Here is a 13,437-nt window from a genome sequence, read left to right on the forward strand (position 1 = left end):
GATGGTGAAAAACAAACATAATGAACACTGAGCAATCTCATTTGTACACCATCCTCTCTACTAGGCTAACTAAAAGAATTCTGGGCAACATTTGTCATGCTTGGCCTAAGGAAGTGGGCAGGGTGGGGCAAGAGAGACCAAGATGGTTTGCAAGCACCACCAGACTCAAACAAGAAGAGCTAGTGTCCCTTAATCTAAGGTCTCAGCTCATCAGTTGAATGCCCAATTTTATGTTCCCTGCCCACCCTAATGGTCAGAGAGTCACACATTATAATCATGCTTTGGATTCAGACACACCCAGATTTAAATCATTGAGAAGGAATTTAAATTTAAATCCACTGTACTTCAAAGCATTAATCTGTACTGCTCATCACTGAGGATAGTTGATGAGGGATGTAACAAGTTCTAAGCCAGGTTTTAAGAAAAGTATATCTTTGGCAGCATGTAAAATGAAGAATAGCTAGTCTAGAGACTGGGAATCAAATTATAAGGCTGTTGCAATAGAATTATGGCAGTGGCTGTGGAGAGGAAGGGGAGAAATGTACAGTAGTTGTTGCTGATAATGCTGCAACAAAACCAGGTAACTGATTTGACTCAGGAAGGCAAGTTAAAGAAAGGGGTTCCTAGATTGGAAGATTAGGGAAACAGTGACAAACGAAGTAAACCTAAAAATGAGGATGATGACCTTTGGTCTACATCAGGTAGATGGTCAGCAGGAGATGGAAAGGGTGGCAAGACAATGAGTTCAGTTTTAGACATGCTGAATTTCAGGTATCAGTACTGGACATATACATTGATTACATGTGCAGTTATTTTGTAGTTAATTGAATAGGAAATTAACAGATTATTCAAAAAACTCACCTATCTATAAAAGTAAAATATCTTCTAAACTTAACTTTATAAAAGTAGATGTGATTGAAGAGAGTTGATAATCCTAGTCCAGCCTCTCTCAGAGGGTCACTGTGAAGATTTGAGGAGATAGATGTGAAAGTGCTTTGTAAACTACAACAAAAACATGTATACATATAGGAGTAATTGACATGGTTTAGGGATGTCTAATAGGTATGTGGATACTGGGGACAAGCTGCTAAAGTAAAAAGTTAGCTCAAATAATAAAGAGCTGAGAGTGTTAACATAGAGGGACTATGAGTGATGGAACACATTTTATTTTATAACCATCTTATTGGTATAACTTGGAAACAAATCAAATCAGGGCCAAGAAATATGAATTGAACTATCACTGGATTGCAAAACTGATTTTGCCCTTAATCTTCAAAATGTAGCACACCTTCTGGAGTCACACAGGATAGAAAGTATTCCATTTTCTGCGTCTATTAGGAAGAGATTTATCTTTTGGCCCTCATTGCCTAGTGCCTCACACCACAGGGGTTACCCTATTATAGTGCTCTTTCTTTTGAAACCCTGGGTAATGAGAATGAACTAGATATATCCCACAAAATTGCTATTGAAGATTTAAAAATAAGGATTGCATTTGGCTCATTAAAAAAATCTTTGTGGAAGAGTTTCGACTGAAAGAAGCATTTTAAAAGAGTTATGTGAGAAAAGTAATACGTGAAAATTTTATTATTCCATAAGTACACATAATATAGTTCAGGAATGTTACAGAGAAAATTATTACATGAGAAGAAAGAGTTAACATGCAATCGAAAGTACTTCTCCCAGCTACATAATGAAACAGGAGAAAGTAATCATTATTTAAAAGTGCATGGCATAGACAAAATGAATAGGGTCATTTTCATAATGTCTTTGTGGGTTATGAGCCAAATCTTCCCTCCAGAATATGAAGAAATGAAAATGAAAAAGTCACTCAGTTTCCTGAAGCTTCTCTCATATGTAACTGCATAATTAGCCAGGGATAATATCCAATTGTTTCTAAAATACCTGTGTGTTTGCACACTAAAATAAAGCATTTCACCAAAACATCAGCTGTTACAAGAGATCATCTGTTCCCAACCTTACTTTATAGATGAGAAAACTACGGCTCAGAGAGTGGAAGCAACTTACCCAAGGTCACACATCAGGAGCAGAGCTGGGACTAACGCCCAGTGCTATTTTCAATCCACCACACATAGTCATATCTATATTTTTGGTCTTATAGATTGTTTTTTTCTACCAAATCCTCTGAAATCTGAAGTTTCCTTAAATGTATTCTTCAACAAAAGCAGACATAACTCAAATTTGTATTTCTGTCTAGTAGATCCTCCACCTATCCAGTAAGAAGAATGGGCAAAATTTAATTGAATTGAAATAATCAAAAGTTACAAACTTTACCTACCACCTGAGGCAGCTGTGTTGTCATTTGGTGTTTTGTGCTTGGTACAATAGTGTGCAAGAAATGGAATGTCACTGCAAGTCACCCAGTGAATTTACAAATGGAACGTGTGAATTTTTTTAGAGAATATGATGCTACATTCCCATTGGTTTCATATATTTCAGGATTATTCCTCCTTTTGAAAATCTGTCTGACTGAGGAAATATGTTTAAAATCACAGGTCATGTTCCTGATTTGTAAAATATCTGAAAAAACAAAGACAGGAAAAGGAAAATAACTCCTCAATATTTCTGAAACTAGAGAGTGATTGGATTATAATGGTCTACATATGTCAAGAAAATAACTTTTAAAATTAAATAAGATAATAACAATCTCTTTAAAAAACATTCTGTAATACGTACTTGAGAAAATTACATGTGAAGTTCCATAGTCGTATTGATTTTAAAAGAGAAATAAATATTTGATTTTCTAGGGATCAGCTCTGCCTAACACCTTGAGAACTGATTGAAAGACTCAAAACACAATCTACCCATCTAGGATCTTTGTCTTATAATTTCATAAATGCACGCAACAGCCTAGGAAAGACATTACTATTAGACTCCGAGCTGTAATATTGTCTAATTACCAAAAGTGTGGGAATGCCTTTGCCTCCATGGCATGCTGCAGTACTGCTATAGTACTCACTTCTTTCTGTAGCTGCCTGACTTAGAATGCCAAGTACACGTGGCTATGTGCTCAATACTGGCATTGCATCAATCACCTTGCTCACAACATACCCTTAGTTGAGTGTTCCAGGGTTTAGTAACTAACCCAGATCAGACCATAGTCCTTCCCGAGAATATTTCTAACCTGAATTGTTAGTCCTTCTTTGATAATAGGAACTATAAAATGTAAAACTTGAGGGTAACCAGACATGTGGAAAGAAAAATAAACAAAAAGTAGAAAGAAACTCCTGCTTCCAGTTGTTCTGAAGCCTTGTCCCTACTATGGTTTAATACATATACGTTTCATTAGCTTTGTTAAAAAACAAACAAACAAACAAAAAAACCCGATTTTCTTCCAGTACATTACTTTTTTTAGCCTAAGCTAATTTGAGATTCCATCATCTACAAACCAAAGAGTCTTAATTAGTATATCTGTCTCTTAAGTGGAATTTTCAATAAAGATCTCAATGAAACCTGTTCACTAGAGCAAATTACATTTATAATAATTTCAAATAAAAAAGCCACATGAATAAATTTCACATGCTTATAGGAAAAATCAGAATGAGATGATCTCATTTAATATTTCTTTTATGTATTTTTAATTCTTCTTAAAAATTAATCTAAAGCATAAATTTTAATGTACCCATTTTCTTCTCAGAGTTCTTTGGAGGAGAGGATAAAGTTCCATTTATTTGAGGGTGCAAAATATGGGAGAGTTGAGGAGAAACATTTAACAGCCCATTTCTCACTTTTTGTTCAAAACGTTACCTGACTATAAATCTCCTGAAAGTGTCTCTGCCAAATTCTTACTAAAATACTAAGGAAGGCATAGAAAGAAGGAAAATTAAATATAAACAATTCTTAAAAATGCAATGTAATTCATAATAACTATAAGGTCTGTGCATCTGGATGAAGTTAGGGGTGTATACATGCTTCCCCCTCACCCTTCCCCGTAAGAAGCTTAAATTGTTTGACAGCAAAGAGGAAGTAGCTTCCGGCCTGTGTTTGGTAAACACTAATTCTAGAGGGATCATGTCTTACTTGAAGGTAAAGGAAAAAATGGAGTCCCATGAAAAACCATTGAAGAGCAACAAAAAGGAAATTTAATAATAAAGACTCAGAAGCACATGCTTCTATAATTTTCATGCTACTGAAAATTATCTAGTACAGGATCCTAAGAAATTTCTAGGAAACAATTTGGCAACTTTTATAGATGACAAGGAAACATGGCTCCTCCTTCTCTCTCATATATATCAGCACAAATGAGTTTGAAAATTAACAAAAAATATATTTGATTCACAATCCTAATAAAACTGTAAAGTACCTAAAAATGAAAAAGAATGTGCAGGATACATATGAGGTGAACTACAAATCCTTTCTAAGGAAAATAAGAGACATCTTGAAAAATTAGACCATGCTCCCAAATGGCAACACTTGATATTGTAAATCTGTCTAAGCCTTTTCAAATTAATTTGTAAGTTTAGGGAAATGGATGTATGGAAGTTGATTTGGCATAACAAATGGCCAAGATTTACATGTAATTTTCAAAGCAAAGTAACAACAGTTAAGGAATTCAACTAGATATTAAAATTTATTTTAATAGACAATATTTAAACAGTGTGATACTAGCACAAATTGAAGACACATGTCAACACCAGTAAACAGAACATATATTTTTGCCTTTCAAATTGATGAAGATTTTCTAAAGGATAATATTTAAATGCTGATAAGTGTGGGGTAAGATGGCTGTCTTAGGCACTGTACAAAAAAATAATATATTCTTTCTGGAGTTCAATTTGACAAAGTATATTAAAAGTCATACAAATACACATTCCATCAGATCTAGGATTTCCAATTCTAGGGTATGTTCTAAGAAAACTGTCAGAAAGAAAACCAAAGATTTACGTATAGAGATATTTATGTGAGCCTTATTCATAACAGCTGAACAGTAAGATAATTTAAATGTCTAACGATAGTGTCTCATTAAATAAAATATGATTCATACATATAATGTATTATGGAGACTCTAATAAATATTAATAAATAAATTAGTATCAATACAATAAAAATCATGTGGAAAAACATTTAATGGAATGGGGAATGGGAAAATGTTGATGAAATAAAAAATAAAAAGATAATTATATTAAAAAATAATACTACTTGTATTACATATATAACATTATATATATTCACAAGAAAAATATCTGGAAAAATACACAAAAATTGTATAAAGTGCATTATCCATAGTGGTAAATTATTTTTCTCTCTTTTCTATATTTTAAAAGTTTATACAATTAATATGCATGATTTTCATACAAGTAACAAATAAAAACATTATTTTAAAATTGTTCATTGTCTCACATTAGGGAATTCTTTCCCTGGGCTCTGTTCCATTATTCTGGAACTAATATATACATATAATAGTTTTAATTGGCCTCCTATCATCATTTATTTTGGTTTATAAATAGGCTTGACTGCAACTTGTGATTAGTCCTAATTTATGCCTATTTCTTCATATAATTATCAGTAACCCCAGTTCACTCCCCAAAATGTCCCAGCTTGCACAGTGAAGCATATGTTTGGTCACTGAATTTATCATAGCACTCTTGTTATCAGCACCATCATTCACACTTCACACTTAGGGTTCACAACATCAGTACTGTGTTTTATGTGTGGTATTTCTCAACACAATTCATTGTTAGAAGAACAATTAGAGAACATTTATAAATATTGCATCAGCATTCAAACTAAGATTTGTCTCCTATAAAATCTATGATGTACCACTTTTGCAAGTAATCGTAAAGCTATTTTTAAGAGGCAGATGGGTACAAATCCAATAGAAGACTGTGATAGTGTTCAAGAGGAGGACAAAGGCAAGAGAGACATTTTAGATGTTCCCAGATAGTGAAGGATAACTGAATCCAGAGTGAATTAAGGTCTAACTTATATAAAAGTAAATGCAATCTCATGACTATAAATGCTTTCCTAAGGCCCTATAGACCATGTTAACCTACCTTCACTGTTCCCTAAGGCGAGCAGAAGTGATAAAGTAAAAATCTCTTTGCAAGGTAGTAATTGTTCCCATTCCAGGGTGGTAACCACAAAGAAATCTATTTTTCAATTGTATCCTATTATTTTTTTCTTGTTCACCTTCACACTAACCTCGATGCACTGCTGCCTCTTTTAAATCTTAAATGCAGCAAACTACGATTTTAGCTGATTTAAGCTTTCACTGCCACTTCAGAAGCCATTGCTATCCTTGGGAGTTTTACTAATGGAAGAGATGATTAGGAAGAATAAAAGGCTATTCATAAAATTACTCTTTCTCCCAAACCTCCTTCTTCAGTGTCCCTTTGCTACCCAACATTGGTTACCCTGCTGATAATTAATAAACAACAAAAATAAGGCTCTTTTATAAAACCAAACTGCAGGACATTTTTCAAAAACAGTACCAGTGATGACTCAGGCATCAGGTTAATAAAACTAATTTTTCCTAAGGGTTTTAGACAATTTAGGGTAATTATTTTCTTCCATCATTTTCATTTACCTGGCTAGAAACAACTCAAAATGTTCAAGGTTGGTAGCTAGCAGAGTGCATTGAGTGAGTGACTATGATGTAATTATGAAAGCACCCTAGAGTATCCTATTATTTAGCAAACAAAAGTAGAACACGTAGCACCCCACATAATTACTGGTCCATCTCCACTAAAGGGCCTTAGTTTGAGCCCTATTGCTTCCTGTCAGTTCAGAACTATGGTCTGTGAAATTGAAAGTCAGTTACTGAATTTCAATGTGTGGGCTACCTGTTGCTCCCGCCTTAGAGTTGCCTACCCTAGGAGGAAGGAAAAGTGTGTTTTGTAATTCCTCTGTGTCTCTCTTTGAAATCTCTTCACAGACTTTGGGAAAAGACACATATCAGTACAGAAACTTTTTCTAAACATATCTATTCTCACAGATGCTTTTTTGTGTGTTACTTTAATTAAGTTCAACATATAGGTTATTGCTATGGAATGAATGTTTGTGCCCACCCCCCCATCCAAATTCATATGTTGAAGCCCTCCCAATGTGATGGTATTTGGGGGGAGGCTTGCAAGGGAATTATGTCATGGGGGTGGAATTGATGGGATTAGTGGCCTTGTAAGAAGAGGCTAGAAAGCTAGCTCATTCTGATATCCCCATGTAAGGATACGAGAAGTAAGCAGCTCTCTATAGAACCTGACCATGCTAGCCACCTGATCTTGAGCTTCCAGCCTCCAGAACTGTGGGAAATACATTTCTGTTGTTTATAAGTCACACAGTCAATGGTATTTTATCAGCCCAAGCTTACTAAGATAGGTATTTGATTTTAGACACACACGGTGGGGGGGAGGGGCATAGGGAGAGGGAGAATCCTAAGCAGGCTCCACGCTCAGGGCAGAGCCCAATGTGGGGCTCCATCTCACAGTCCTGAGATCATGACCTGAGCTGAAATGAAGAGCCGGACATTTAACTGACTGAGCCATCCAGGTGCCCCCTAAGATAGGTATTTTTAAAGAACTTAATTCCAGCTTCCCATGCTCTGTTTACTCCTTGTTAACTTTGAAATTAAACACAAAATCCTCAAGCTGATATTCAAGGAATTTTCACAATAAAACTTCAACTGCATATTCCCGGGTTTATCACCATTACTCATTCAAACACCACACTTTTGTCAAATAAAAACCATTTCGAGGATTTCTGATTTCTCTGATGACAGACTCAGACACTCCCAAAGTCCCCTGCAGAAAATAATTATAAAATCTTGACCTAATATAGAAAGTAACTGCATAAAGGTACAGGAGTGTCAATAGAAGCAGACAGATTCTGGTAAGGAGTATATTCTTAGAAAAGAGGAGGTGAGTAGCTGTATGAAGTTCCTCCTTTTGTGGATTTTATCCTGAGATTAAGTGCAGCTGCATGTGTGATGTATAAAGTGGTGGAGGCACTAGTAGAAAAATCAGTCTTGCTGGCCAGAGCATCTGAAATTTAAAAAAATTCACTTGATGGATCTGACACCTAATTGGAGATGACAGAAAGGTAAAATAAATCAACAGAAATAAGTCAATGTGGCCATGGTGGAAAACAGTATGGAGGTTCCTCAAAAATTTAAAAATAGAATTACCATATGATCTAGTAATTCCACCACTGGGTATTTACCCAAAGAATACAAAAACACTAATTCAAAAAGATATATGCACTCCTATGTTTATTGCAGCATTATTTACAATAGTCAAATTATGGAAGCAATCTTAGGGCCCACCATAGATGAATGGATAAAAAAGATGTGGTATATATATAATGGAATATTATTCAGCCATAAAAGAGAATGAGATCTTGCCATTTGCAACATGGATGGAGCTAGAGGGTATAATGTTAAGTGAAATAAGTCAGTCAGAGAAAGACAAATACCATATTTCACTCATATGTGAAATTGAAGAAACAAATGAACAAAAAATTTAAAAAGAGACATACAAAGAAAAACAGAGTCCTAAATACAGAGAACAAACTGGTGGTTGCCAGGGGGAGCTGGGTGGGGGGATGAGTGAAATAGGTGATGGGGATTAAGAGTCCACTTATCATGATGAGAACTGAGTAATGCACAGAATTGTTGAGTCATTATACTGTACACCTGAAACTAATATAATACTCTATGTTAATTATACTTCAATTAAAAAAATTGAAAACAAAACTTGAAAAAAGAAAAATATATTAGTAAGGATTCCTCTGAATAACAATTACTTGTGTGGGCACCAGGGTGGCTCAGTTGGTTAAGCGGCTGCCTTCGGCTCAGGTCATGATCCCAGGGTCCTGGGATCGAGGCCCACATCTGGCTCCCTGCTCAGCGGGGGGCCTGCTTCTCCCTCTCCCTCTGCCTGCCACTCTGCCTGCTTGTGCTGTCTCTCTATCTGTCGAATAAATAAATAAAATCTTAAAAAAAACAATTACTTGTGTAACAATAGAATGCTTAGAATAGTTAGTAAAATATTTCTCTTCTTTATTCATTTTTTATGATGGGTCATAAAACCCATAATTAAAAATTCCAAATATATGCAAAAGAAAATACATGTGATTTTAACCATCAAAAAAGGAAAAAAATATTCAATGTGGATAAAGAGAAAGAAAAGATTTTAAAATAAACAAAAAGAACCTCAGTTAACTAATGGATAATAATGAACTTTCCAGCATATGTGTAATTGACACTCTAGGACAAAGGACAGTGAATGAGACAGAAAAAATTACTTGAAGAAATAAAGGCTGGGGTGCCTGGGTGGCACAGTCAGTTAAGCATCTGACTCTTCGTTTTGGCTCAGGTCGTGATCTCAGGGTTGTGAGATTAAGCCTCATGTGGAGCCCTACATGGAGCCCCACAGGGGGCTCCATGCTGAGCACGGAGTGAGCTTGAGTCTCTCTCCCTCTCTCTCTGTGCCCCCCATGTGTGCACTCTTTATCTCTAAAATAAATAAATAAATCTTTAAGAAAATAGAAATAAAGGCTGACAAGGAAAATTTTACATATATAGGATGCTTCAAGAAAACAAAGCAGAATAAACATGAAGAAGCCCATGTCAAAACACATAATAGTCTTACTGTTGAAATCTAATTACAAACAACAAAACTTGAAAACAGCAAAAGAAAAATGATGAATTGCATACAAGGGAACAATGATCTGATTAAAAACTGACTTCTGATCAGAAACAATGGAGGCTAGAACAGATGGAACATCTTTAAATTACTGAAGGAAAAAAAATGTCTGTATAAAATTCTATATTCAGCAAAAATATCCTTTAAGAATGAAAGCAAAATAAAGAGATTTTCCAAGAAAAGAAAACAAAAATAATTCATCACAAGCAGATCTACTAAAAGAAACACCAGTAAAAATTATCCAGGCTGAAGGGAAATTTTCCCAGATGGAAAGTAACACTTCAAAAAAAAAGAATAAAGAACATCTTTAATGGTAAATGTCAAAGTACATACAAAAGACTACTATCACTTTGGCTTTTCTCTCCCTCTTAATTCTTTATGATATATACAACTATTGAAAGGAAAATATATAGCATTACCCTGTGGTGTTTAGAGTAAGTAGATTTAATACATATAATAATTCTAGAATAAAGGAAGGAGTGATGTAAGTGGCCCTAGACTGTTGGAATGTTTTTATATTTTACATAAAGTGATATAATATTAACTGAAAATGAACTGTGAAAAGTGAAGGATGTATACTGAAGTTTCTAGAATAAATTAAAAACATGCAAAGAAGTCTAGCTAACAACCCAATAAGAATAGTAAAACACAATCCTGAAAATATAGTTAATCTGATTAAAAGGCAGGAAGGGAGTAACTGAAGGACAAGAACACCAAAAGAACACCAAAAAAAGAGTAAACAGGTAGATTCAAACTCACTGTATCAGTTTGCTAGGGCTGCCATAGCAAAGTAGCACAGACTCAATAGCTAAAACAACAGAAGTGTATTTTCTTACTGTTCTGGAGACTAGAGGTATGAGATCAAGATGTCAGCTGGTTTGTTAATTCTAAGGTTTCTCTCCTTTACTTGCAAATGGCATCTCCTTCCTGTGTCTTCACGTGGTCTTCCCTCTATACATGTCTGTGTCCTAATTTCCCCTTCTTTTTTTTAAAAGATTTATTTATTTATTTGAGAGAGAGAGAGAGGGTGCAAGCAGGGGGAGGAGTAGAGGGAGAGAATCTTCAAGCAGACTCCTTGCTGAGTGCAGAGCCCCACACAGACTCGATCTCAAGACCCATGAGATCATGACCTGAGCCGAAACAGTTGGATGCTCAACCGACTAAGCCACCCAGGTGCCCCCTAATTTCCCCTTCTTATAAAGATACCAGTTATATCAGATTAGAATCTATCCTAATGACATCATTTTAACTTAGTTATCTCTAGGAAGACCCTGTCTCCAAATACAGTCACATTCTGAGGTCCTGGGTGTTAGGAATTCAATATATGAATTTTGAGGGGACAAAATTTAGCCTATAACATTCACCAGTATCAACAGTTACACTAAATATTCATAGACTAAACACCCCAATTAAAAGGAAAACTGGGAGAACAGTTTTTTTTAAAGGCACATTTACATACTTTTTTTTTTTTAAATACTTGGATTTTATTTCAGGCCAAAGCCCCTCGACTCTGAACGCAATGCCAGGACAGGCCCATGGCAGAGGCCAGGAGGAAAAGAGCCCACAGCCAGGGAGAGGGGGAGGCAGGGGGGTGCGAGATGGGGAGAGCCACCCGCCGACGGAGTACAGAGGCGCAGAGAGCAGGCAGAGCGGCCGGGCTGGGGCTCTCGGTGAAGAGGAATTAGGGCAGTGGGAGGGCAGAATGCTTCATTGTCTGAAGGCTGTGGTTGCTCATCTCCATCCCCAGAGCCCTCTCTCCAGGCACAAACAAAGCCCTTGCACCCCATTGGACTGAACATACGGCCTCCCTGCCACACAGGAGAGGGACACTGTGGGAGCTGAAGCCCTGGGGGCAGGGAGCTGTTACTAAGAAGAGCAGGTTTCAAAAAAGGAAGGAGCCCAAGCCAACCCTGCAGAAAAGACCTCCAGGTCTCGGCTTTATAGCCAGAGGAGACGGTGACAGCCCCAGACAGCCTTTTCTAAAACAAAGCCCTCCTGGGGGTGTTGCCTTTCCTCTGGCTTCCACCGGGTCTCGGGTCTCTTCCAGGGACAGCCCTGAGCCACGTCCTGGGCCTCGGGCCCCTCACACCAGGCTGAGGGCTGGGGAGAGGCGAAACCTGCAGCCGTCAGTGGTATTCGGGAAGGAAAAGCAAGGAGGTGGGAGAACAAACATTCACCACCTTGGCCGCGAAAGGAGGGAGGCAAGAGACCAGCCTCCCGGAAACAAAGTGCTCCAAGGGCTGCAGCAAAAACCCAGCCAGTGGGAATACAACTACACAAGCATTTCTGTCAGGTCAGTATTCAATAGGACAGCTTCAAAGTGGTCACCGGCAGGGCCCCCCAAACCAGTCAACCTGAGGCAATGATCCCGGGACCATTAACAAACATCTAAAGAAACTCAGCTCCCAGGAGAGTAAATATACCCCATATTTCTGTGCAAAGCCAACAGCCCACGGGCCTTATGCCTAACTTACAACCGTCCAGTGTTTAATCCTATGGAGGAAACTTGAGGAGTTGTGGTGACTGACCTCTGTGCCACCAACCTGAGCAGAGATGACCGTAAGACACTAAGTGGCCCAGCCTCCCCAACACCTACCCTGAGCCCCCTCCCACCCCAGCAAGCCTCCTTGCCAGAGTCTTCTCTGCCTCGGAGCAGAACCCAGCGCTCGGACCAGAGCTCATTTTTCTAAAACCCTTTCTAACTGCCCAGGGTCCAAAGGCAAAGCATGGTCCCCTCCCACGGCCCTCCTCACAGGCTGAGGAGCAGAGGTTTCCTCATCAGGTCTTGCAAAATCACAGCATGAGGGTGAGGGGGAGGGTGGTTGAGGGGGGCTTTCCAAGGAAGAAGCTTCACAGTCAACAACAGGAGCCCACACCTCAAAATGGTCCTTTTCTTCCCTGGGAGGTGGTGAGGGAGAGCTCCTCCTGCCTGATCTTGGAAGAAAGCAGCAACTCTTCGGCTGGTCTCCTTTAGCCAGGTGAGAAGAGCCCTGCCTCTCTTCCTGGACCCAGCCACAGTTTGACATAGCATAGTGAAGAATGGCATCAGAAACAGTCATGGCACTTTGGGCCTGGACACAGGCTTCTATCTCTGGCACCGAGAGCTGGTTTTGCAGGAAGAGGTGTAACTGGCTGTCTGAGAGGAGGACCACACTCTGCAGGACCTTTTCTAGGAAGCGCTGCAGACCTTGTCGCCGCTTCTCAATGAACTCATCTGAGCTGCCAAAGAAGGTTGACTTCCCAGGAAGTTCAGGTACAGGCACCAAACCAGCATTTCTCTGTAGCTGCTTCCTCAGCCACACAAACTCACGGTAGCAGCGACGCACACAGGACGTCTTGGCAGTAAAGGCCTTGCTGTTGGTATGGAGAAATATCTTATAATCCACATAAGAATTCCAGGAGCCCTCATTCTGCACACGGGGGTCCTGAACATGCACAGTGATCACCTCCTGTTTCCTGGAGACCACACACTTACCTCCTGCTCTTGGTTTTCCAACATCCTACACTGAAAGCCCATTGGAAGAAAACATCTGAGAGCAGCACCCACTCCCCACAGCAACACCGCCAGAGCCGCACCATATCTACATACTTTCTAAAAGAGACACATTTTACATGTAAGGACAAATAGAGAATGAAAGTAAATGGATGGTATCTAAGATCTATAAAGAACTTCTCAAATTCAACACCCAAAAATCAAATAATCAAGTCAAAAAATGGGCAGAAGACATGAACAGACACTTCTCCAGAGAAGACATGCAAATGGCTAACAGACACATGAAAA

General features: G+C 38.2%; 1 pseudogene; it reads right to left on the reverse strand.

Annotated features, from left to right (window-relative positions):
• Positions 1–12,313: 12,313 nt before the first annotated feature.
• On the reverse strand, positions 12,314–13,230 carry LOC112815514 (sorting nexin-11 pseudogene; annotated as a pseudogene).
• Between the last annotated feature and the right edge of the window lie 207 nt (positions 13,231–13,437).

The sequence above is a fragment of the Callorhinus ursinus genome, unplaced genomic scaffold (genome assembly GCF_003265705.2).
Source record: "Callorhinus ursinus isolate GAN/ISIS: 27379988/994484 unplaced genomic scaffold, GSC_fseal_2.0 scaffold64, whole genome shotgun sequence".
NCBI classification, from domain to species: Eukaryota; Metazoa; Chordata; class Mammalia; order Carnivora; family Otariidae; genus Callorhinus; species Callorhinus ursinus.